Source organism: Convolutriloba macropyga, chromosome 7 (assembly GCF_964194025.1).
Source record: "Convolutriloba macropyga chromosome 7, txConMacr16.3, whole genome shotgun sequence".
In the NCBI taxonomy this organism is placed as follows: Eukaryota; Metazoa; Xenacoelomorpha; order Acoela; family Convolutidae; genus Convolutriloba; species Convolutriloba macropyga.
Genome location: NC_134474.1, coordinates 21,900,985 through 21,926,560, shown reverse-complemented (window position 1 = coordinate 21,926,560; position 25,576 = coordinate 21,900,985). Strand labels below are relative to the sequence as shown.

General features: G+C 34.4%; 1 protein-coding gene across 7 annotated transcripts in view; it reads right to left on the bottom strand.

The window, feature by feature from the left end:
• LOC142342701 (uncharacterized) overlaps window positions 1-24,129 on the bottom strand; it is a 257,026-nt gene extending 232,897 nt beyond the window's left edge. For 3 of the 7 annotated variants that reach the window (XM_075394203.1, XM_075394202.1, XM_075394206.1), the window contains exon 1: window positions 23,868-24,125. The gene's annotated coding sequence lies outside the window, so the exon portion shown is untranslated. Of the gene's footprint in view, window positions 1-23,825 lie in introns of all 7 variants that reach the window. The other 4 variants (XM_075394201.1, XM_075394205.1, XM_075394207.1 and 1 more) reach the window with 3 other exon arrangements.
• Between the last annotated feature and the right edge of the window lie 1,447 nt (window positions 24,130-25,576).

Genomic DNA, 25,576 nt, shown 5'->3' with positions numbered 1-25,576 from the left:
TAACATTCATCAATTTATATCAATCTTGTCTTAATTTAATTTTCAATTAATTATCTTTCTCCAATGCATCAAAGAGACGAGGCTGACGCCGGTATCAGTAATTTAGTCTTTGATGTAAACAACAAGGAGAGGTCCCCATGGCTTTGTTGTTCAATTTCAACAGTGCCGCCAAGGTCAGAGGCAATATCCTTTGTTCAAGTGATTATCATTGTCTTAATGATCATTCTTTGCTTCTCAATGCTCTTTCTACTATCAGAAAGCTGTGAAAAGAAATCAATTTGGATTATTCTCTTAACAAATTTAGTTGGTTACATTTTAACTATTCCCAAGCAATGAACAAAGTTATTCTTACACATGACAGGGTATTCATGTCAATTGTAGGACCAAGTCCTACTGGTAAAACAGCACTCTTGTTTCGAATGCTAAAAGGTTCGAACTTTTATCCTCGCTTTGACAAATCTTATAATTTTACAAAGTGTTCCAACCACTTTTCAAAGATATGCAACGAGGTACACCAGGGACTGAGCTTCTAAAATTTACAGGCTTTGATATAACCCAAAAATCTAATGCATTGTTTGCTTATCTAAGACGATTCATGAGAAGAAATCTTCAACGACAAAGAACTTGTAAAAATAGATACCTCAGGACGTCATCGCAAATAACTTTTTATATATGTCAAGCAGAATTTGTTCCATCAAAACAAATGGTCCAGAACGATTGATCTGAATACAACACACATAATATTATTCAAGTCGGTCTGTAACAATCAACAACATGATTATTTTGGATAAAAGGCCAATTGTCTTCAATTGATAAAAGAAGCATACAAACTAGCAACTTCGGAGCCCTTTGGACATTTGATGATTGATCTCGACACAAAAATTAGCCAGGGTGTACGCTTTTCATCGCATCTTATTGGACCGCATCCTTCTTTTTTTATATTTTGTTTCCTGAAGCAGTCATTACAACATTTACAACTGAAAAAGAAACATTTGCTTATGCTCAAGCAATGGGCAAATAACAAGAATGAGAACACAGCTCAGGTAAAAACAATACATCAGGGCGATGTCATTTGGTTTTTAAGTGACTGTGTAATGAACGTACTCTCTGGAGTGGTACCAATCAATAAACTAGAATTTAAAAAAAATTGAGAAACCACTACCTAAACTTGCAGACAGAGTGGATGAAAAAAGTGAGAGAATCAAAATTTTTCGATCAGATTCTGGAATTCGTTTTATTAAACTCATTGCGTTACCATGTATTGTGTTTCTGGAGCAAAATGCACACTGAAGAAATTGTGCTAATTCCTCGCCAAATGTATGCGAATGAGCAACCATAAATCACTCAACTTCTCAACAACAAAAATGTCCGAGAGAAAGCAAAACAAATATCACTGTTGCAGAGAAAGTCGAAGGTGCTGTTGGTAGAAGGTGCTGTTGGAGAAGTGAAGTCTCCAACAGCACCTTATACCATTCAACAATACACACAACAGCAGACAGATAATATTTTGGAGACTGTCAAAGATGAATTGAATGAGACTAGAGATAGGAAAATTGATACAAAAGTCTCAACTGAAATTAGGAAGTGAGTATCGGGAGATATTAAACACCTTGACAGAAAAACTTTGAAAACGCGGGCATAATATTGGAAAAATAGAAGAGTCAGAACCTCTATCGTTGGATCAAACATCAAGACTAACAGTTAATAAGTCAAGCAAGGGAGTTTTTGTTGCAGGTCTTCTTTACGATCTACAACAAACTTCATCTAAGCTTTCAATCAATCATTACAAAATCCTGACCCTTCTAGATATCAGTTCACAATTTACATGTAATACATACGCAAAAAACGTCCTTGCTTTATCACTAAACGAAATTTTACAGTTGTTTGAGGATGAACCAGGAAACGAAGAATCAGGAGTCTCGAGAATAAAAGAATCAAAAGCTTCTGGCAACGATGAATGAAGCTTTGAAGATGCAAAAGACGAGATCCAACCGTCTAGCTCGCGGTCAAATTAGTTCCCCTCACGTTAAACAACTGAACAAATTATACAAAAAATGTAGTGCAGCTTTTGGTAGCATTGCTAATTTGAAGAAAGCCAGCGGTTTACCAAAGTTGTTCGAAACCTTCAGTCAAAAGCCTTCACACAAAAAACAAACAATTCAGATAAACTTTTCCCAGACTGAAAGCTGTTGAATAAACGAAATCTGGTCTGTCGATGTGGCGTATATGGATAAAGTTGACCAATATAACAAGGAGTCAAATATTCGCTGGAGTCAAATTTTTTATCGCTATACCTACGAGTGCAACCAATGAAAGCTTTGTATGCGAAAGATGCTGTCAAATCGTTCAACAAAACGATCAAGCAGAAAAACAACCAGAAAAGATTTGGACAGAAAAGGGATCTGAGATTAAAGGTGAAATCAAAAACATATGTAAAAAAAGGAGATTTATTTATATACAACCGAAAATGAAACCAAGTCCGCATTTGCTGAGACAATTATTCGAACGCTCAAAAGAATCATTCACAAATACTTGGAGGAAAATTGGACTTGGACTTAAATTAAGGAGTTACCCCAGTTTGTAAATAGTATAAACAGTCTTGTTAATCGTGTTACCCAACTTGCACCTAATAAAACTTTCAAAAGACATGAACCGTTTTTAATATCCCTAGCAATTAGCACAAAAAAAGTTATCGTCAAAATACGAAGGAGACCTGGTTTGGATTGCAAAGCCAGACAAAATATTTAGGAAAGTTTATAAACAATATTATACAGACAAACTCTTCGCAGTATTCAAGATTGCCACCCTCAGTCCATAAAAATGCAACATTATATACGCAGACATCGTTAAACTTGAAGGGAAATTTTATAAACCAGACTTAGTCCAAGTTAACGTTCTTCCTGTCGAAGAATAAAAATGAGTATTCATAAAGAATTTACTATTGATTTGAAAATTTTGAAATAAACTAGCCCAACCATTACAGTTAAATGGAGATTGGCAAGTTGCATTTGCTTCAATATCATTTCCATCAAACATCAACAATGTAAATTCAGCCGAAATAGTTGCGTATGTTAATTCTGGTGCTGAACTTGACGCTTCACATAATTGCACCGGACAACTTCGATAAATTCGCAAAGGTATATACAACAGTTCAGAAGAGCTTCTGGAAGAAATTTTTCGAATCGCTCAGTTCAAAAACTTTGACTATGATTTTGACACCGTAACACAAAAGTTATTTTTTATATTTGGGGTTGACGAAGGTTTGTCATTTGGAGATGAAGAGATCTCCAGTATTCTCCGTTTTAAAGGAACAAAAGATATTTTGAATCATGATTTTATTCATATTGGTTACAAGTCGCAAAATGCAGGCAACCCTTTGAACCGACATATTGGAGACTTTCCATTTGATATCAATTGCGGATCAGAGTTTTTTTTGTATACACTGATATAATTGAACATCAGAACACTGGTGATGTAAGAGATCCAGTAATAAAAATCATTGAGTCTGAAAAAAGATTGAGAAACGGTAGTATAAACACAGTGACACCCATACACCAAAAGTCCTACACAAATTTAGATTACGAGGCAATATTATCAAACAACATTCAGAACATCCAGGTAGAGCTGAGAAACGAAACAGGAAAACTAATTTCTTTCACTGGAACCGGAAAAGTTACAGTCAAATTGAAGTTTCAAAAATTATTGAAAGGGAGGCCTACTACAGCAATCAAGCATCTCAAACAATGCCGCATTTTTCGGGACACTACAGACAAAAAGGCAGCAATTTTGGAGCCCTTGCTGCAGGTATTGGAAGAGTTGCTCGGTCATAAGCATGCAAATTTCTCTGGCCCGCAGCGAAAAAGATTGGCGGTGATTTATTAGTTCAGGGAGCAACCGAGTTAGTAGAAGTTGCAACCAAAAGAAGTTCAGTTAAACAAGCACTGAAAAGTACAGTAGCCAAAACAGCTCACAAACAAATACGTGGATCTCTTCAATCAATTTCATTGATCTGCAAATAACTTACCTGGAGATCAAGTGTTGAATACTTCAAACAGATGGAACGGATTTGCTCTACACAGCTGGTGATGCTAATGCCAGTGATCTTCCATATTTTGCTAATATATTAGATCTTCCATAATATCCTTCATTCGCTTTTTCCCGACTGTACTGTTTCTTCAAATGGTATCAAAATTTCAACTGCTAATGGACACTATGCACACAAAATTTTCAAAGAAACTGAATTTTCTCACGGGACAGGCTCAAAGAAAACCTGTCTAAAATTTCTGGGCTACGAGTGTGAAGAAAACCCCGACACAATTCCAGCAGCAAATTTGGATATAAGAAAAATAAAAGTGCGACAATCCGCACGCATAACGTTAAATGGAAAGTCGGCAGTTGATTTCTTTTCATGTGAGAAACATGTGGTTAGTGGAGTTACGTTACGCATTTCAATGAGAAGATCTCAAGATGAGCGAGAAAATCTTCTTTGGTTCAGGGAGCAACGGAGTTAGTAGAAGTTGCAACCTAAAGAAATTCAGTTAAACAAGCAGTGAAAAGTACAGTAGCCAAAACAGCTCGCAAACAAATACGTGGATCTCTTCAATCACGTTTTGCAACAGGTCGTAAAATAGTTAGACAAAAGAGACGACAGTACACCAGACCTCGCTAAATCAAAAACGAAATATCTCAATGAAAAGAATCATTTCTCGATAACCCCGTCCGAAAAAGATTTGTCTGGATTTTTTCTCGCGATTGAAAAATGCGAACTAGTATTGTAAAACCATCTGAAGCCACTCACAGTTCTTAAGAGTTATTTGAAAAACAACCTTTGCTGGTAACATTTGATCAATCACTCGAGCAAAAAACAGGACCGCTTTATTCGCCTACAGGATCATCATTTGAATTTGAAGTTGTTGGTGATCGCAACATTTTTATTGATCTGCAAAAAACTTACCTGGTGATCAAGTGTTGAATACTTCAAACAGATGGAACGGATTTGCGCTACACAGCTGGTGATGTTAATGCCAGTGATCTTCCATATTTTGCTAATATAATACATCTTCCATAATATCCTTAATTCGCTTTTTCCCGACTGTACTGTTTCTTCAAATGGTATCAAAATTTCAACTGCTAATGGACACTATGCACACAAAATTTTCAAAGAAACTGAATTTTCTCACGGGACAGGCTCAAAATAAACCTGGCTAAATTGTCAGGGTTGCGAGTGTGAAGAAAATCCCGACACTATTCCAGCAGCAAATTCGGGTATAAGAAAAAGAACAATGCGACAAACCGCACGCATAACGTTAAACGGAAAGCTGGCAGTTGATTTCTTTTCATGTGAGAAACATTTGGTTAGTGGAGTAACGTTACGCATTTCAAAGAGAAGATCTCAAGATGACTTTGCCGTCCTCAGCGAAGCCGCAGCGAAATACTACAAAGATAAAACAGATGAGGCTAATATATTTATCAGGAAGATGACGGTGTCAGATAATGTTGTAGGTGCAATTGAGAAGACATTATTGAAAACTCCGGCAATTTACCGATACAATGAAGTAATTACCAAAACCCTCCTGGCTACAACAGGCCAGCAAAGCTGGAAACATGAGGATACTTTCACTAAAGAGCCAATCAGAAGAGTCATTGTTGCATTATGCGTCGGACAGCATTCATTGCTACCAACACCTCTGGTGCATTCCATTATCAAAAATTTGGTTTAAAAGAGATAAAAATTTATTGAAATGGTTTTGCAACGGCTGGAACTCCAATTTCAACAATTGATGACAAGAGATTGTACTACAATTCAATAATTGCATTAGCTTATGTAAAAAATGGCCACGCAATACCTCTGAGTGAGTTCGCAAACCATTATATGTTGATTTTTGATCTGACCAGCACACAAAAGCAACTCATGACTTTATTCATCCAGAGCTCACAAATTCATCATTGTCTGTTGAACTCAAAATCGATGCACCGTTAGTTCATAACGTTGATTTTTTTCCCGGAGAAAAAGCATATACGATCTAAATTGACTCAGCAAGAATTGCATCTGAAAACACTCTTACCATGATCACATACTAATGGACGAAGAAAAAATTCATTTTAAAGTGAAAAAGTGTAAAATGCGGCTGATAATTATCCTCTGAACTTGCAAACCAACACTTTTATTATTGTTAATGCATCACGATCCAACTCTATTAGAACCCACTGGGTACTGCTAACTACAAGATATGCATACCCAACAACATATTTTGCAGATCCATTGGCTAAACCCTTGACTACCTACAAGGATATTTTTAACCGTTTACAACAGTGTAAACATTCGGAGATATTGATGAATTTAATGGATGAATATAATAAATATAATATGAGACATTCAGTCTCCGTTGCAATCCTCAGACTCTCAGCTTTGTGTTATATTTTGCAATTACATTGTTCATTACTTTCATAGTGATAAATTTCCATTTATGCCTGATATAAACGAATTAGAGTTACTAGCTTTTGTAAAGTATATGAAGTAAAACTTAATTTAATTTTCAAACAACAAAACTGAATGAATATCAATTTTTCACAAAATTGAAAGGTTATGAAAGAGTTTGAGGTTTCTCGGGCAAAACTCCCGTGACCACTAAGGAGAATATCCATTATCTGATAAAGAGATGAGGAGTCAGGGACTGTAGAAGAGCGTTTGTTGGCCGTCAGAGTACTAATATATTTCGCAGGTGCCTCACTCAAGGATGCTGGAAGTTGTTTCTGGTTCTTGGTGACTGAAGAAGTTGATTACGCCAGGTACTCCCGCGCAAAAAGTAGTTGTGAAATTATTGCACCGAGTTTAACAAAATCCTTTTACGTAGGCTGAATAAGTAATTTGAAACAGTTTAGCAGACATGGTATCACCGCAGGTACACAACGAGAATCGAATATATTATCATCTCGCGAGCCAAACTCATACATAACATGATAATGATTGGAGCCAAATGTACAACCTTCGATAACTGTAGCAGATGAATAATAACCATATGCATAATTTTCAACTGTTGTGTTTTCTAGTTTTGGTTCAGTCTAACAAATACTGTTCTTGAAACATTTTTTCAATTTCTTGAAATACTCAGGACTGTTTTCATACCTTGCCTCGACCACAACGAACAAAATAGAACAGCTAATGAACTAACTATGAATGTGTAGAGGAATTTATTCCGAATCCTCATTGACCGTAACAGATGTTTCTGCTATCTTCTTTTGGAGCTGATTCGATGTTTTGCCGGCCCGTTTGCTGTAGACTTCGAGTCATCAGTTGAATCAGTTTTTAGAATTGAGTTGATCCAGCCAACCGGTTGATCAAGCACTATGTTCTGACATAGCAACCGAAACTCACGCGCCGTCTGTCTAAATTTTTGATTGAAATCCCAATGGACTTGTTCACTATCGCGTTTGAACAATTTCAAGTATAAATAGGCCCCAGTGGTATGGTAAGTCTCAAGAGCAAACCTAAAAAGCCGTTTTTCATTGAGCGACAGATCCAAATGAAAGCAACTGTACTCAGCATCCTTATAAAAATCTTACCCATAATGTTGCATATATTGAGATAAACTGCATCAAAGTAATCTGAAATGACAAATGACTAATGCATCACTGTTTATTGGATTGTAAACATATTGAAACCCCACGCTAACATGTCTAGACAAAAAACTGCTGAACAAACAAATCACCCCAAACACTACGCGTGTAAACAAAATCTTCTCCTCTTTGTTCATATCAGCGACGATGTTTATACGAAATATGGAATTCAGAAGATTGGAAAAAATATACCCTGAATCTAGACCCATGGTCATAACTGTCCAAGACAATTTAAAAATTTTCCGTTCACTAACGCAGCATCGCCGGGCTAAGCGTTATAAAGGAATTAGTAGATAGCAGTTTTTCAAATCCTGACCTTCAAAGCTGAAAACTGACAAAGTTTTTTAGCAATGAACAAACTGCCTCGCCTCCTGGAGCCTATTTATATTTCCCGAGAGCATCCACGTTCAACTTAAGTCAAAATGACGTATTTCTATTTATAAACATGACGGAACCATGATAAAATGTTTAAGTCAAATAAACAAATCGATAAGAAACATTTTTTCACTCTTCCCGCCATTGCTCTTTCTCCTTGTTCAATATCGGATTTGTGAAAACTCTTCAGTTCTTTGGCACTTTATTACATTAGTGCACGATTATTTCTTTGCTAAATTTTTCTCTGGAATTTGCTTTCAAATTTGAACCTGCTTTTCCTTTCAGTACCATACCTACTAAACACAAGTATTCATTTCTATTGTTACAGAAATTGGTCCTTGTTTCTGTTGTCTTTATAAAACTCTCCTTTGAAAGGAATTTTTTTTTGCTTTTTTACTGTTCAAATCCGGACAACTGGTAGAAAAAAAAACATCGCAATTGTTTATCCATCACTTGCAATATGGCTGCTTAATATTTAGAAATTGTTAAAACGAGTGAGCGAGGAATTCGAACTCTTGTGCGAATGTGTCACACCTTCAAAAATATTGTTCTTGTGAAGGAATGCTTTGATGGCAATACAGAATCGTGGCACACAAAAAACAACTTTATTATTCCAGTGAATTTCATTGAGCCCATTCTCGAATATACGAAAAAGATCGATTTATTTCAACTTACAAAAACGCCAGAAAAAATGTTGAGACAAGAGGAGTCTCCGTATGCCCATCGATATTATGGATGTACTACTAGAATTCAAACAAAAAAAGCAAGATGTGAAGAAATTAGCAAAACGAAAAAGAAAACTTTTTCCAGAGTACGATCATGATTGCATTAAAATTTGGGAGAATCAACTGGGGCAGCTAAAAGAAGTTTGACAAATATCAAATTTTCGGAATTTCGACCAGTCTCAGACGCCAAGTGAAGAAATAAAAACTCCGGAAAAAAGCCTCTTGTTGCTTTTCTTATGGCGTCAGCATTAATCAAACACCACCATTGAATCAATGTTATGCCCCTGTCAAGAAGGTGATCAAGTTATCTCAACTCTAAAACACAAGAAAACATTGTTCAAACTTATTGTAGAAATCGAAGTTTGTATTTGTTGTTGTTCCCTTTTTTACAGGAAAACTTTGTGTTTGTATCTTGAAACCAGTTGTTAATTTAACTTAGTCTTATGATTCATGCAGGCACAAGGTTTAACAAAAAAAATTTTAGGAATTAGTCGTTGTAAAAGAACCCAGAATATCAGCAGAAAATTATGTGAAACATTTCTATAAACAAATGTGCAAAAGTAGACCGTGTTAATAATAAAACCAGTAGAAGCTTGGATTCCTTAATATCATGACAAACAATCAATAAAAATTTCTCACAAGTTGCTAGCATGCGGGTAGACAAATAAGTAGTAAAACTGATCATCTACAATGAATCAACAAAAACAAGATGAACAGGTAAACAAATGAACTTGTGTTTTTTACACAACAGTCTGGGAAACTTGCTGCTCTCAACCACTGTTTGTGAAGCAGTAGCTTTCATTTCTAAAAATAAACAAAAAAAGACGCTCACTCTGATTGGACGAGGGATATGTAAATATGTGGACCAACCAACCCAAGATTTTTCTCATTTGCTTTTTGCCTTCACATTCAAATCAATTCATCTAAATTTTTCTTAATATTTGTTCTCGAAAACACTATCACAAAATTTTTGCTTTCTTTTCCACAAATATATTTTCTCCAGCTTTTTCTATCTTAGTTTCTTTTATTTCTTGCTTTTTGAAACGCTGCGATGAATTCTGAAAAGTGCACTGTGTGTCAGAAAAAGATCTTGGATAAACGCAGCCTACATCGGCGCATGCAGGCTGTAAATAAAAAATGTGTACAAACAAACTTATTTGACTGCGATGACTGCGCATTTGCTCTTGAAAACGTTGTGGAGCTCAAGGCACATATGAGACAACAGCATAAACCAAACCATCCCCAATATTGTCAATACTGCAACAAGTTCTTTGCCGAGAACCTCAAATACATGGAACATATGATCAATAATCATGGACTGCCAGTATGGAACGCTGACGCAGAAAACAATCAAAGTTGTGGCATTCTTCACTCCGAAGAAGCATTCAATGGAGTGCTGAGAATCTATGACATACCGGTGGGTCAACACGAAAAAAACCCAAACTCATGCACAAGAACTACAATTCAGTGCAAAGATAGAGTTGACTAAACCCTCAGGCGATGAAAGCGAAAACATTCAACCAGACCAAATAAAAACTTTTGTCAACTTAAAAATGCAACGCGTTGACTTCACAGGACTGAGCAAACCGTGTTTCTCTGGAATGGTTGAACAAATGCTTCTGGCATCGAATTGCTTCGTATGGAAGCGGCTGGACAGTAGATGGAATTGACAAAGTAGAAATACAGTTTGTCCAAACAAAACCGATTGTCGCATCATCTTTTGTAGTTTTTCAGGTGAATTGGTTAGATGTAGGTATCTGCTCAACATTCGTAATCGACAGGATGGGAAATGCTTCCTCTACTGCTACACTGCTCAATATAAAAACACCATTGGACCCAAACTAATTTCTGACATTGCATCCTGCAGACAGAGAACAAACCCAATAATGTATGGACCGGAAAACCACAGAGAAAAACAACCCGTTGGAACATTTATGATGCTAATGGCTTTCCATCAAATGGAAAAAATGAGAAGCTGAACAATGTTCGTGTCAATGTTTTCAGAAACTCGAACAACAAGTTGATACCGTTTCGCATTTCAAAAAATCAAAATTTTAGCTTCGACTTCGATCTATTCTTGCTAAGTGATAGAACAATGCATCACTATGTTCTTATCGCCAACATCAATGGACTAATTCACAAGTACAAGCAGATAATTCAACGCGCAGACAATCATTTATGCCGCAATTGTTCCCACCTCAGTACTTCAAATGAACTTCAGTACTCCTCCTCAGGTAGACATGAAAAGCATGAACGAATTTGACAGAACACTCAAGCAATAATAAGAATGCCAAAAATTGAGCAGCGAAACTTTGAAATCAAAAATGTTCAAGCCCCGTGGTTTGCCCCAATTGTTGTTTTTTTTCGATCCCGAGTCAATTATTGAACCCGTTGCTTGCAGTAGTCAAGAAAAATCAGTAACGAAAGCGCTGGAAGAGCACAAACCATGTAGCTATGCTCTACTTTTTGTTACCCTAGATTAGGAAAAACTTTTCATCTTTGATATAAAAAGCGAACCAAAAGTGATGAAACTTTTTGTCAAGACTTTTGAAGGAATTGCTAGTGATATTTATGATGTGCAGCAACAAAACAAAAACTTTCGGTGAAGTAACAACAAATCAAACAAGACGCTACGTTTTGTTGGATATGTGACACCAAGTTGAACAAAAACGCTCAAGATCCAACCGTACTGGATCATTGTCGTTTAACTGGAAAATTTTTAGGATGGGCTGACGCAGAGTGCAACTTGAAACGCAGAACTCTCAACTACACTCCCCTCTTCGCCCAAAAATTAACAAATTTTGATCTTCACCATGTAGTACTAGCACTACAGAACATAAATGAGAGGAACACAGTTTCGGTTGTGCCCAGCACAAGCAAAAAATTCATCTCGTTGCATATAGGAGTTCACATTAAAACAACTCAAAACAAAAAGGCGTGTGTACCAGTCAATATGAATACATGAGACTTCTGGACTCAATTGAATTCATGAACGCTTCACTAACCATAGTAGTTGCCAACCATAGTAAGTGCCTGTACATTGGATTTGGCGAAGAAGTTCATGTTAGAGTTTCACTACAAATTCATGAAAAAAACTTTGATTGTATTTTGCTTTATTCAGACACAGACTCTTTTGTGTATGAAGTGCGCTCGAGAGACTTTTTGCGGAAATACACAGAAAAAAAATGGTCGCTGAACAGTTTGATTTTTGAAACTTCGCATCTCAGCACACATTGTACAGCAGGGAGAATGCCCGTGTCACGTTGAAATTCAAAGATGAGATAAGAAGCAAGCCAATTGCAGAGCTCTGTGGACTGAAGCCTAAGTTGTTTTCCATCAAGCTCACCGAATGCAAGTATATATCTTTTTCACTACCACTCAATCACCATACAAACCCAGACATTCAACAAAAGCAAGCATATGCTAGGCGTTAACATACAAGTAATTTTTTTTACTGCAGGCAGGAAGGCTAGAATGAATTGGAAACAAATTTAGTTTTTTTCAAAACCCGTTAAGCAGTCAGCAAGAGGAGTCACAAAAGATGCTCGCCGCAGTATGGCACATGAGTTGTACAAAAGAACTCTCCTGTGTGGTGAGGTAGTGCGTTTGCTCAACACCCGAATAGCATCCAGCAACCACAGGCTTCACTCGTTTGTTGTCAACAAGTAGTCGCTGTCAGGCTACAATGAAAAACGTTTCATCTTGAGTGACCAAGTTTCAACGCTGCCTTATGGTCACAGTGCAATAAGAGAAGACATTTTTACCGGACAATAGAGAATGAACCTGATTGGAGCCCGGATGACAAAAGCGAGCAGGAAAGTGTGCAACAGGCCCAGGATAGCTCGCAGCAGGTAACAAAACAAGAATCAGCAGAAAAACAAGCATCAAACGCAACAGTCATGAAACATTCCACAAATTAATAGCATTCTAAACACAAGTTTCAATTCAATTCACGACCCAGGTTTTCACCAATGTGACTACAGTGAGGATGAATTAAACAAAAACGTAGTAGAGTTATAAGAAAGTAGTAGAGTGGTAGAGTTATAGTACAGAGTTATAAGAAAGTGGATCCTCTATAGACCCAGCTTGCGATGGTTTTTGTACTAAGTCAAGCGGTAGAATCAAATACAAAGAGACAACAAGTTGAGCAAACGGTTCTACCAAGATCAGAGACAAAACAAAAAGAAAAGACAAAACATGAAAAAAGCTGGAAACTCAAAGGCAAAAAAACTCCGAGCTGTGATAGTGGACTCAAGTAGCGAAAAATAAAGTAGCGAATGAATAAACTAATACGTACTTCAGTGATATAGTAGATTTCGTTGCTTCTCTTCATCTTGGCTACGGACTTACGAAAAAGGTAGTTCATTTTCCCCCCGGTGATGCTAAACAAAACCCTTTCCCCTCGCTCATCTAATACCTTCATTTCCTTTATATTCACTGTGGCATTCGTAAATTTTTGTGATGGTGGTGCTTGTGAACCAAATTGGTTTCCGGGGTACTAAATTGGTCATCACAACCCCGAGTGCCTAGGTGATCAAACTTGGTTCTTCCCCCCTCCAGTCTCTGGTGTACTGTAGGCATGGTGGCATCCAATTTTCTTTATATTTTTATATAAAAACTCCATGGAGTTATGGTAATTGACGCTGTTGCTAAAAGTTCTAAAAGCAAGTGTTGAGCACAAAATACAGACACAGATACTATCAAGAAAGAGAATATTTTCAAAATTTTTATATATTTAAAATTCACAGCCAGTTTCTGAAAACTTCCTATCCTTGATCCGGTTCATATACCCGAGAAATTGAAAAGAAAAAAAACTAAACGGGATAGAGCATATAGTTCTCAACCTCAACCCAGTCCCATTAAAAAAAACTTACTCAATTGTTGCGGAGGTACATTATCAGGTTTCCGTTGCCCTGATCGCAAAAAAATCGACTCTCGACTTTAAACTTGTCGCCGAGCGGACACTTTCCACAATTACAGATATCAAAATCAGAAACATTGTTTCTGTTGATGCCAAAGACGATCTTATTCAGATTCTTGATCGTTCTCGATCGTTTTGGCTAAAAAAATTAAACATAAATTTCACATCAAGTTTTTATAAGGCAAATTATCCGTTTATATTAACAGGTCTTGTCCTAGATTAATAATTCGTGAAACATCAGCTAACATAGAAAGCAAGTAAACTATAAGACATACGATTGCAAATCGACCAAATCGTCAATTTGCTTTTGTAGTTGTTTGGAAAGTTGTTAACTAGATTTTTTGCCGATCAGTTTTCGGAACAACTCCATCAACCCCATTTCTGTTCCATCAAAAAAACGAAGTTCGATTCCATCAAAATCTTGGGTCTCAAAAGAAGTTTCAACTAATTTAGGGTTCCCATCAATGTATGTTATGTAAAATACTCCAATCAGGAAACAGAAATAAATCCGAAATAATATAGCTGGGGTTGAGTCCCTTGTTCCAGTAATACTAGATTTTTTTCATTTTTAGTTAATAACCATGCGCGTAACGGAAAAAAATTCATTTTCAAAAAGGAATTTACTTGAATAATCCACTCTTCAACCATTGCAAATAAACTGTTATGGATATGAAGACTTCAAATCTGTTTTTCGTTTTATAGTTTCTTCGATGTCTCAGGAAAGGTGTCTAAAAACAAACAGGTTCCTCTATTTAAAAAAATGGCTATATTTTACGCGCAATCGGACAAGAACTGTTTTGCGATTATCAGGAAAGAGAGACTAGATTAGAAAATAATCTGTGATGTATTATCATAGCATTATTTTTTTTCTTTGATATCAGGGCCAAACCAAGTGCATCAAGCAATATAATATGCAAAAAATAAGACCAACAAATGGGGGGCAATAGAATAGATCCAAAGAACCAAAAGTTGTCTCGATTAGCACTTACAAATTCAACTGCATTCTGTCAGTCGCTTCTGATGATAAAGACAATGACTAGTTGTAAAGTTCTCTTTACTCGAAACGTGAACTCCAATGTTTAAAAAATTGGCTAACTTTTGTGATTAAAACTCTAATAACTTTAAGGTTTAATAGAGGAAAAGCAAATGCGATCAAATTATTTTTTTTGTCACAATAAAAAAAAAACGCTTCTGCTTCCACACTGTGGTCTCATATTACCTCCGACATATTGACCCTTGAAATATGATTGAGAGAGAAATGTAAATTCTTGTTTACAAATTACCAAAATTATCTACGAAGTTCGCCAATTTTTTATAAGTGTCGATCCACGCGACAGTTGATTGCTACTGGAGACCAAGACGGTGACAAAAATTCAGTATTCTACTAAATGATTACCAACTGTATGAAGAAATTAATGATGAAAAATGGGAGTATAAATACGAAGTATCCTGTTCAAATTGTTCAAAAAAACAAGCTTTCCTGGTTCCCCACAAACCCTTTATTAGGTTCCCATAATTTTGATCTGTCGGCAAATTTTTCTCAGATCCTGCCGCAAAAACCTAGTGGGGGGACAAAAAACCGAAAATTTGGAAAATTTTTGGCTAAAATCAGACTTACGTTTTGTTAAAATTGGATAAATGCACGCTTAAAATTTGCAAAAGTTAGCATAGGCGAACAATAGCGCTTAGAAATAGCGAGACACGCGGTATAAAAGTGGGACATTGTAGCGCGCCTTTGTCTATCTCTGCACAACATGGCGGGAACTTAGTTGCAAAGAGTTTGAACTAGTTTATAGCACCGATAAATGAATTAGCCGAATAAAGCACCCAAAATTTGAATAAAATAAAAAATTAGGGGGGACGCCGGGGGCGTTGTAAAATTACAAAAAAATTTGCGTTTCAAAAATGTCCCAAAAGTGTCCCCCCTATGGGGACATTTTTTGCTTTCCAATCTTAATACATAGTGTCCCCCCCCCCCCCCCCCCGTTGAGACCCCTGTCAGCTTTTCATACCACAGTCAACAATATCATTCTTTTTTAAAGAATCATTGAGCTGCTTTACTTGATGTTAACTGAAACTGTTTGTTATCGTTACGAGTTGGTGTCTTGTCTGCTTGAATCTGATTCTTGTATTCTTTGTTGATATTTATAAAGCTGCTCTATAATCACAATTGTGTTTAGTGTTCATAAAACTTTTTTGATATAGTTAAGTCAGTTTTAGAAATAATTAAATCTTTTTCATAGTATTTGCTCTCAATTACCTCTAGATACATATCCTCTATTTTGTATGTTTTTGTTCTGGTCTTAAAACTTCTCTTAATCTAAACAAACCTATATTTTAATAAGTTGAATATCCTTTTGAAAATTTATTGCAATTATTAGCATTTTTAACATAGACATTAAGTTTTAGTTCTGGTTTACAATTCTTAAAATTAAAAGAGTATTTAACCTTCTCTGGATAGTTTGAAGCATTAACAGGTGAGATAATGATGGTAGATGTTATTATATGCAACAACAACATCAATCACTATATTTACATAATCACCAATTTGGTAATTAGGTTTATTTACCTAGGTTTATCACCAATTTGGCAATTATGTTTATCACCAATTAGGTTTATTTGCCTGATAAACATTGGTTTAATTAATATATTTAATAATTTTCTGTTATATCTCGCTATCAAATTAGTATAATTCTACATCATGCTCCTTGGGTACAGATTTATACATTTTACTATAAAACTCACTTTCTTAAAGTATTGTAAATGCATCAAATTTTATTGATAGTTCTAGTAGAAGGTAATGATAATCCTCTGCCTTTTATTGTTTTGGTGTCATCTTGTAAAGCATGTAGTGTTTTTACCATGTATTGATTTTGTGTGCTGGTGTGTTCGTATAACAGTTAAGTTAATGGGGCAATTAATTTTTCTAAGTTGCCATTATATCCTTGTTGTCTCAATTTTTCTTCTACTCTACTTCTTCTTTCCCTTACCTCGTTTGTTTTATTCTATTATTGTTTTTAGATGTTTGTTCTTTTCAATTATCTATTTTATTGTTTTTTTAAAAGCTCTTCTTGTGCTGAACCTTAATTAACTCAATACATTGTCGTGGTTTTAAGACCGTCTCCAATTATTATGTCATCAATATGAGAGAGCTCAAGTATATTTTCCTGAACAATATTCTTTTATTGGTTGATAAATTTTAATCTGAAGTGTTTAGCTATAGATAAATCAATCTAATTTTTTTGTGAAAGAATTTATTGAACTGATCTTCTCTGCTTATTGGATGTTTTTGTGAAGTTCTAGTTCAACGTCTCTTTTTAATATAATTGTCGTGGTTACAAAGTTTTATATATTAGATGATGCCAGACACTTAGCTTCAGTTATGTATTTTTTCAAATTGTCTCGTCACTTTTAGTGGTTTAACAAAGCTCAACTTTCATTTCCCTAATTTACTTCCAATATGATCATTCATTTGTCCCCGGCCATCTTTTGGATTTATATGAGAAATTTCTTCATCTATTTAACATAGATGAAATCCATCTATAAATTTGTCTTAGTACATTATAAAGAAAATTCATAAATTTCGGTATTTTTTAGCACTAATCATGCAAATCCGGTGTAATTAAAACTATCTTGTTTAATTAAACTTGCATAATTGGTTGCTAAGAATTGTTGTTGATTTGTTTTACATTTTCTATTTTTTTCCGTAGAAGGCTGATGGTGACTTAGTTCTTTCCTTTTCTTATGTTTTTTTATAGAATAGATTATTCATCAACCTATATATAACCTTGTATTTTCTTGAAAGAACGGGGTTACTTCAGTCTGTTGTTTTAAATCATCAATTCATTCAAGATTTTTCTAACATTATACCTTGTCCTTTTGTAGATGTCTCGTATACTAAATTAATGTAAGCGATAAACCCACCAGTAGATAATTTTTCTACCATACATGATGGGTATTAAAAATTGAACAGAGTTTCTTCATCTGCTTCGTTTTTTCTGTTCAATAATGAGCATATGTTTTTATTTTGTTAGTGTACACGTTGTCTGTATGCTTTCTATGGTTTAATATGTCTCTCTTCGAGTACAGTTGCTATACCTCCTGATTCCTTTTTTCTAATATAGATAATATATATGTGTCTTCTTTATCAAGCCTTCGTTGAACGTTTGTTTTCATTGAACCTGTTAACATTGAATAAACATGGAGTTGAATATCTCTAACATGGATCAATTGTAAATCCATCAAAGCATATGTCTCTAAAGTTTTCAAATACTTGTGATAGTATGTTTACATCCCGTTTTAAGTTCTGTAATGTGTGGTCTTTCGAAGTTTACACTTGTTGGTTAAGTTATCTTCAGTTTCAAGGTAACTCTTTTTTGGCATTTTTTCTTGCCTCAGTTAAGAGTAGACTTCATATGGTGGACATACTGTTTTATTCATTTTATCTTCACAACTTTTATCAACGTAATCATGCGATTGAAAACATTTTTAGTGTTGTTACGTATTTTAGCAAGGACATTAAATAATGAAAAGATTCTGAAGGCAATTATTGTTCTTATGCATCCTACATTTAAAGAAAACATTCTTCCTCTGGTTTAGCCAGTACTTTTTTCATATATGTCATCATAAGAACCATTATAGAAGGTAGGTGGTACAGAATTTAGTTTCTTAGCATTTAGGTTACTTGAGTTGTGGGCATGACTTCAAAATTTACGTTGAAGTGATTATGATCTCTAAACTAACTATGCATTTGTCTATGGTATTAATCAAAAATGACGACAGTTAGCTGGTTGACCTGTAACACTATCTAGTTTCAGGATAATTTTTATTTTAATAAACTTTTAAACGTATCTGCAAGTGGCTAATTTGTATCGCCTAATTTTTCTCAATTTTTACCTTTTAAATTTTATTTCATGATCTTTCATTAATCTGGATATATGAATTTAATTAATAATGGGTAACAAAATCGTTTTTGCTTGCCATCTTCAGCATTATAATACCAAAAGCCACCTTATGCTTTAAAAGTTACGGTTTTTAAAATGCTTTTTTAAAAAATCAAACTCTATGTAATCTCTATAATGTTCATATTTGATATTGGATGCCTTATAATCTTAGCATATTCTTACAGGATTTTCAGAGACATATACTGACGAGTAGCTAACTAAACCTTTTGAGCATGGATTTAGTTCATTCCTTGAACTTTTAAGTATAGTTCACATGTCAGTGCACAATAAATAGGGACCTTTAAAAATCAATACTTTATGATCATTATCTAGACGAACTGCAAATTTCCGGAAAACTAAAACTATTTCCCTTTGTTTAACGTATGTAGTTTTTAAATGTTTGCTCCATCATATGCGAGGCTGGTTTTTAGAAGTTGCATTGTTGTATGAAATGTGTAATGTTCTTGATACTCATCAGTGTAAAATCCAACCAGATTTTCTGATTTCTGGTATGGTTTTCGATATGTTTAAATTTATAATGTATCACGCTCCCTTATATACTTATGGAATACTTGTATGTCTAATTACAAATTCAGCATCTCCTTTCCTATATTGTAGATTTTTTGAAATGTATTTTTTTCTTGATAACGATTAATGGATGTTATTTTATTCTGAATGTCTGCAAATTTGTCTGGATGCTCTTGATAACTGAAAAATGTGTTTACTGTATGTTTGAATTATTGAGACCAGTTGTGGTATTAGATACAGATTTGATGTAAGCATCTAATTTGTTCATTATCTCTTGATTTTGTTGTTTATCAACTTCATCCTTATGCAATTTACTTGTGTAGTCTTTGTTGAGGGTAAGAGTTGTTGCGAACGCTCAGTGGCACGCCTGGCAATGATTCTGTAACTTTTTTATTGCATAAAATTTGAAAAATAAATTTTCATTTTTTTTCTGGAATTGCCCGTTTTTATTGTCTAGCCAAAAACTTATATAAGGCTATTTTTAACGTATAATTTAAATTGTAAAAAGGACCACTTTTTAGTGTGTCTAAATAATTGCAAAAATGGATTTTTTAATGTGTTTATTTAAAATTGTTGAAAGTTTTTGAATAATGGCAAGGAAGCATCTAAAATAGTTATAGCTGTTTCTCGATCCAATAACTATCATTTCATCCCTACAGAGTGCGTCGTTTTTGATCTTCCATTTACCATTACTTTGAGGCCTTTTAATTTATTTTAGTAAAACAAAAAGTTTGACAAAAGTTGCACCAAACAAAACGACATCTCACAACAGGTATCATCTGAAGGGATAAAACCGAGTCGAAAAATAATCTGGTAAGATCTTGAACGAATTTTGCAAGATTCTTGAAAACACTTACAAGATTAAACTCTTCTTACAATATTCCTACAAGATTCTTATATAGCAATTTTTTGTAAGATTCCCAGACAATAAGCGATAAAGTTATCTTGCAAGAAGTTGCAAGGTTAACTCATTTTTTGGTCAGGACTCATTTTTTGGTCAGGATTCTTTTTGGTCAGGTAAAGAGAAACATGAACTTTGGCACAAGTTGCGTTAAAAGGTTGTTTGAAAAAGTTGGCAAATACAAAGATAACTATAAGCACATGAAAAGATAAGGGACAGAAGTTAAGAACAAAAGGAAAATTCATTAGTGTTAGATTTGATCAAAAGGAGTTGCTTGATCATAAAAAGCAAGAGCCAGAAATCGTATTTAAAAATGCATGTTAAATATTGAAACTCTTGAGGAAAATTGTTGTCCAAATTTTTTAAACAAGCATAATTAATTTCAAAATTATCACCGGACACTAATAACAAAATTAAAGACCAGACAAAAAACAGGGAGGTGGCTGAGATTGCGGTAAAAACGCAAAATGTATAAGAATATCTGTGACGGGGGTAAAACACGTCATTGATAGTGGGACAAACTTAATCAGGATAAAATTAACAAGGAGGCTCTGTAGTGTGCGTACGCACATAATGTTCCGACCCCGATCATTCACATTCTTGACTTAATTGGCTACCGTATAATCAACCGATAGAAAAGTTTCAAAAACAAACATATCGCTCAATAAACCATAATGTAATACAATAAGACCACGCTAGAGGGCCGAAAAAACTTGTTGTTAATAGGACTACTGGAAAAAGCTATAAAAAAATTAAATAACGAACATTAATTACGACTAAAACTCAATGTCTGTATTTTTAAAAAGTTATAACAACATCAACCTTTCATCAGATGAAACCTAAACAAAACAAAATAACCTTTACTTCAGTAGAAAAGATATGGGACCTGCTCTCATTGCGACTGGGTAACAGTTGGACAAACAGAGCAAAAAGGTGCGAAGTTCAGTAATACGTTTCTGTTTTTGAAAACATTTGATTTCAAAAATGATTATTATCATAAGATAAAAAGTGAAATCACTAAAAAACTCAAAATTTCATTTATATCTGCATATGAAGCAATTGAGACATTTCATTATCCAGTGTACATCATACCACTACAAAAAAGATGACAAATACCAGCAAAATTAAGCTTTGCACGAAATGGCAGTGAAACCGTTAAAACGGTTGAAACCATTAACATGTTACTAAGAGCAATCAAAATGTTCAATATTTCAATATCGAATGGGATCTACCATTAGCGTAATAATTTTGAAAGCAAACAAAAGTCCATTAAAATGTACAATTACAAGAATTTTTCTTTTATGATATAAAATTTTGTAGTAACAGTAGTAACAAAGCCGAGAAACAATTGGTTGGAACTAAAACCATCATTACTTTAATTATAGATCACTAGAAACGGGTTGTGACCTGTCCTTACAGAGGCTAAGCTACAAATCCACCAAAAAAATTAAAAAAAAATAGCGAAGCTGAAAAAAAAAATTTTTTCTCAAATAATTGAAAAACAATTTTTTTAAATTGTCATAACAGACATAAGATTTCAACAAAAAGAGGTCCATTAAGATGCAACACCTCAGAAAGTCAATTGGGCCTGTCATTAATTAGACTAATAACAAAAACAGACAGAAGCCGAAAACTCTCAAACAATTTTAAAGCAGTGTTCAAGGTACTGCATTTATAGGATGTTATCTGCAAGAGCTGTAAAGCATCACTTGAATCACATCTAGAAATCAATGGGGTTTTCCATATAAAAGGACTACATAGAAATGACAACAAAAAACCCAAAAGTGAACAGTAGAGAAGTCTCGAAAACTTCTTATGAAACTAAATGGCCCAAGCAATCAGTCAAAACATATAACCAAGCACAAAAAAATGTTTGAGTAAACAAAAGTAATTGAAATTTCTTATTAGTGAGATTGATTTACATGGTGACAAAAATCAAAGAAGAAAGGAAACTGTTGAAAAAGTCTTTTTTCTTAAAAAAGTTAGCTTGAAAGTTACTAAAAGAAAAAGCTATATACTGAAAGGTTAATATAGGTGGTTATATGTCCTGGGGAAGCGATTGAGAGCTATCATTATCAGGTACATGTCGTATAACAGTCAAAATGGAGACAAAATTACGCAAAAAAATTCAATAAATTTTGCAAGACAACAGTGTCTCAGCCCAAATTGCAATCTATTCAATAAAAACAATTAACGAATTCGGACACGCCTTTTTTTAACCCCGTTCAATTTCTCAACTGAACGTAATTTCAACTGGACTTGTCAAAAATGTGTAATTCGACAAGGAAACAAAATGAACTCAAAAACTCTGCTATTATACTGGGAAAATCGAAACTCGTTGTGTCAAAACCAAGAATCCATTAGTTAAATATAAAACCGTTACAGACATTAATTTACTGACTAACAGGAAATGGGTTTTGGCATGTTTTTATTGAGACTACACCGAAACTGAGAGAAACAAGAGAAACTAGTTGCAAAATTCAAAAATTTGCCTACATTTTTTTAAAACAAATGATTTCAAAGTAATAAAAGATATTACGTAACACCTGAAAACATTGTCTGCTTCAAAAATACGCCACAAGCCATTCCGATTGCATATTGGGGTGACTAAGTCATTGGACTACAAAAAGTAGAAATTAATGAAAGCAAAACAAGAAATCCACAAAAATTTACGAGAGCAATCGGCCAGAGCCATAAAAAAACAAGAACTTTACTCTGAGACAGTAAAATATGGTCGTTGGTATTCCTTTTTTGTAATTAGTATCTGTCGATGAAAGAGCCCTCATTTGAAATTCGTGTCAGCAATATGCATAAGAATTTATATGCGGAAAAATTTTTTTTAAAGGCTGCACCCCATTAAAATCTAAATTTTATTATCGTATGCATCCATGGTGAAATCAATATCAGCCCTGATATTGCTGCGTGACTAAGAAGACATTCAATTGTTCAATTGGTTGCGAAATAGATCAACTTTGAAACAAAATTTTTCAGTATACCAAAACAAATAATGCATTTCGTTTAATTATCGTGATTAAATTAGCAAAAATCTAGCAAAGTTATAACTTCTGAAGACTCTTAAAACCAGCGGACGTGCAACTAGCTCTCTTTCCAAGCTTGCGATGAATATGATTGCAGTTTTAAGATGTCTACTTTCAGCAAATTTAGTGAAAGTGGGCTAAAAATGCATATTCGGTCCCATTTTTGACGAAAAAAAATTCTGATTTCTGAAAAAAATATTGAATAAATTTTAGCCAAAAAGCCCAGATCGAAAAATTCATCAACCCACTCTATCTTCTAAGATAAGATCAATAACACTACCGTTAACAATTTCAAGATATTTTAGCAAAATTAACGAAATTTTGGTCAAAAATGTGAACAAAAACACCGGAATTCACTCTGCTTTTCTCAAAGTTTAAACTTCGATAACTCCCTGTGAAAAACGAAAATCAAAAAAAAATCTTTCCATTCCATATTCTACGCTGGACGGGCTTTCTAATGATACCACTCACACCTCTCTACGATGAATATATCGACCGGCCAAAATTGACTGAACAAAAAAAACCCAGTTGAGCATATAGTTCCCCCCCCCCCCACTAAAAGTGGGGTCGGAACAATAATTAGGTTTTTAATCTATTGTCAATCTTTCATTAAATCATCTTTAGTATCTTAGTTTTGATTTTATATAACTAGGGGTTTAACTTAGTTTTTATTTCAACACGACTTATTAAAAAATAATTATAAATTATTTATATAATATTCATATAACAATCGATCCAAATATACTTCCAAAGAAGCAGGAAAAACCATAATTGCACCTTTGCAGGGTAATCGGACAAAAGTTGAAGATAATTAATTACCAATGAGAACTTGAAGTGGCTCACTATAATCAACAAAAAGTAATCAGTAAAACGTACAAAAAAACATAGTTGCTAATCTTTTGTAAACTAGTGATTCAAAATGACACACTCAAAGAAAAAGAGAACAATGAATTGATCCGCCCATATTCTTTAGTAGTCGTTCTCCTATAGTAGTCGTTCTTTTCGAACAATTTTTTACATATCACTTGAACCAACACTATATATTCTTTTTTTCGTTGACGTTTATTGAACATAAGCTGGTGTGTGGTTCTGGCAATCGAGTATAACCGAATGGCCCTTCGCTCCAAATCGAATAAACACAATTTGGTTTAGTTTATACTAGCTTGAGAGTAACAAGTAAATTACATTCATTCGATTGAGAGCTAAGCTCGATTTGATCATACTTTATTGTCAGCCACGCACAAGTTTTTAATCAGTTTGAACAGTTCATTATTGTGACGTCATTAGGGACAGTAGCCATGAAAAAATTGTCGCAACCCGGTCTTAGATTTAAGAGCAAGTGAGCCCAGGACCAGTACACTTCATTAGTCAAAATTCAGTTTTGGAAAACTGCGTCTCGAGCCTATTTTAAGTTTCTATATGCGCAGTTTACGAGTACAATTTCAACCGAATTCTAAGATTGGAAGGAATTGTGAGCATCATGATGCTATATTTTTGCAACATATCAGATTTATTACTTACGCTTGTTTAGAAACTGGTGTTTCAGTGACTTTAAGTTGATATGGAGCGATTTCAAACTGATGTTTTGAGCTATCTGAAATCGAAACTCATTTGAAAGACATCCTGGAGTTTTGAGGGAACTAGTTTCTGTGAAATAACAATGCATTCATTTTTGACAAAATCCAATCTTTGGTAAAAAACAGCACTACCTTAAAACACTAAAAACTGAAAAACTAAATAGCTGAATGACTCAAGAAAAACAAAGGCTACGTACGTTATAACTCAGTGAATACAATTTTGAGTTTCTCTATATTTTCTCTAACTAATTTCCGGAAATATTAGCCAAAACCTATTAATGCTCAAAACTGTAAAGGCATTTAAAAGATTATTTTTACAATTTACTGAATTGTATTTTTCCAAAGAAATTGAGATAGAGCAAGATTATGTGAACAGTGAAATGAGAAAAATATTTTATGGGAAAAATTTTAATTTAAAACTATTTGAATAAATTATATAGTTAGTTGATCATGATACAAAACACAAAAATCTTGAAACTCATAGGTACATTGGGAAGAAAAAATGACTGAATTATCTCAAAGTTACACATATTTGAGACTAGACAAATAGACATAAAGAAAACTGATACTGCTAGAAATTTGATCTGTTCAGTTTTTACTGCAGTTCTGTCAACCCGGTAGCATACTGCCATGTGAATTGATTCCTCAAATAACTTACTGAAAGAGCGTTCATAATTATTATTTCGATTTAATTCATCTCAAGCAATTATTTGTCTTTTTTTGTCCGCTGAGAGTTTTATGAAAAAAAAACTATGACCAAATTTTCCTTCAAGAAATATCCGATCACCTTCTCGTGCACTTCCCATTTGACAGAAGCCGCCGGTATTTTAGACTGCTGACCTTTATAGGAATGAATTCCAAGACAAGTAAACCAAAGTTTTGGTGCTAAGACCATCTGGGGTCCAGCTCTTTGATGGTTTATGACCGGTGAGCCGCAAACCTCTATCTCTC